The sequence below is a fragment of the Penaeus japonicus genome, unplaced genomic scaffold, assembly GCF_977035675.1.
Source record: "Penaeus japonicus unplaced genomic scaffold, GWHDUDI00000001_assembly GWHDUDI00000029, whole genome shotgun sequence".
Classification (NCBI taxonomy): domain Eukaryota; kingdom Metazoa; phylum Arthropoda; class Malacostraca; order Decapoda; family Penaeidae; genus Penaeus; species Penaeus japonicus.
Genome location: NW_028234431.1, coordinates 2,408,165 through 2,409,490, shown reverse-complemented (window position 1 = coordinate 2,409,490; position 1,326 = coordinate 2,408,165).

The following is a 1,326-nucleotide window of genomic DNA, read 5'->3' as shown; positions in this document are numbered from 1 at the left end:
CGGCCTCCTCCTGCCATGGGATCTCTCTCTCTCTCTCTCTCTCTCTCTCTCTCTCTCTCTCTCTCTCTCTCCTCCCTCTCTCCGGCTCCCCTTGCTACTCCCCTGGCACCTTCGCGAGGCACCTGGCCTCCCGAGTGCCTCCTAAAGGGAAAGAATGAACTACCACAGGCGAGAGAAAGTCCTGTAACGAGCGAGGTCCTGAGCGCCGTGCTTGCGACGTCTGGCAGCCGGGCGAATGAGACGTGCATAGCAGCGTTACCAGCACTTGTGTTATAGAATGTACTTTATTATACTGGTGTCGCCGTCGTTGCTAACTCCTGCTGATGAGAGCGAGAGAGCGAGAGAGAGAGAGAGAGAGAGAGAAGAGAGAGAGAGGGTGAGAAAGAGAGAGAGAAAATAATAAAAAACTAAACCGTCTAGTCACTGCTTGCGGACAATGGGCGTCTGTCTCTCCCTCTCCTCCCGTGAACCCTGTCAAACGCTCCATAAAGGCAAGGACGCCTCCAAGACTGGTATTTAGCAGTGTCGCGCCTCAGCCATGCACGCACGCACGCACGCACTCACACTCACACACGCACGCACGCACACACACACACACACACACGCACGCTCGTACAGACATACAGACACACATCACCCTCTTTTTTGCTTGACGGGTCTCAAGTGACAGAGAGTCCTGCAGCTTCGCTTATGTTACACTTCCATTCCTCAAAACCCCTTCATCGATTTCACTTACTCCCTCTTTCTCCCCCTCCTTCTCCCTCGTTCTTTTTTATTATCCTTTTTCTCTCTATATCCCTTCTTTGTTTATATGCTTTATGGGATTTTATCAGGCAATGCGAGAGAGTTCTTGAAGGCTAAGAGCGGGAGATGGGGGGGGAGGTGCTTGCATGGAGGAAGGGGAGGGAGGGAGGGAGGTGGAGGGAGGGAGGGGAGGGAGGGAGGGCTGGGGAGAGGAAGAGCAGTAGGGGGCGAGAGAGAGAGAGGGTAGGGGGTGGTGGTGGGGCAAGTAGGGGGAGGCGCAGGGGTGGGATGGGGGGATTAGGGGCTAGAGAGAAGAGCAGTAGCGGCGAGAGGAGGGTAGGGGGAGGGGCCAAGTAGGGAGAGGCGCAAGGGGTTAGGGGGAAGAGAGGGTGAAGTGGGGGAGGAGGAGGAGGAGGATGGAGAGGGGGGGGGTGAGGGAGATTGGGGTCAGGGAGGGGATGATGAAAGACGTAGAATCCGAGGGTTGCTTACCATACATACACACGCACACACACACACACACACAAAGCGCGCTGTGCCTCACGTACGCAGAAGCACACATACACACACACACACACACAC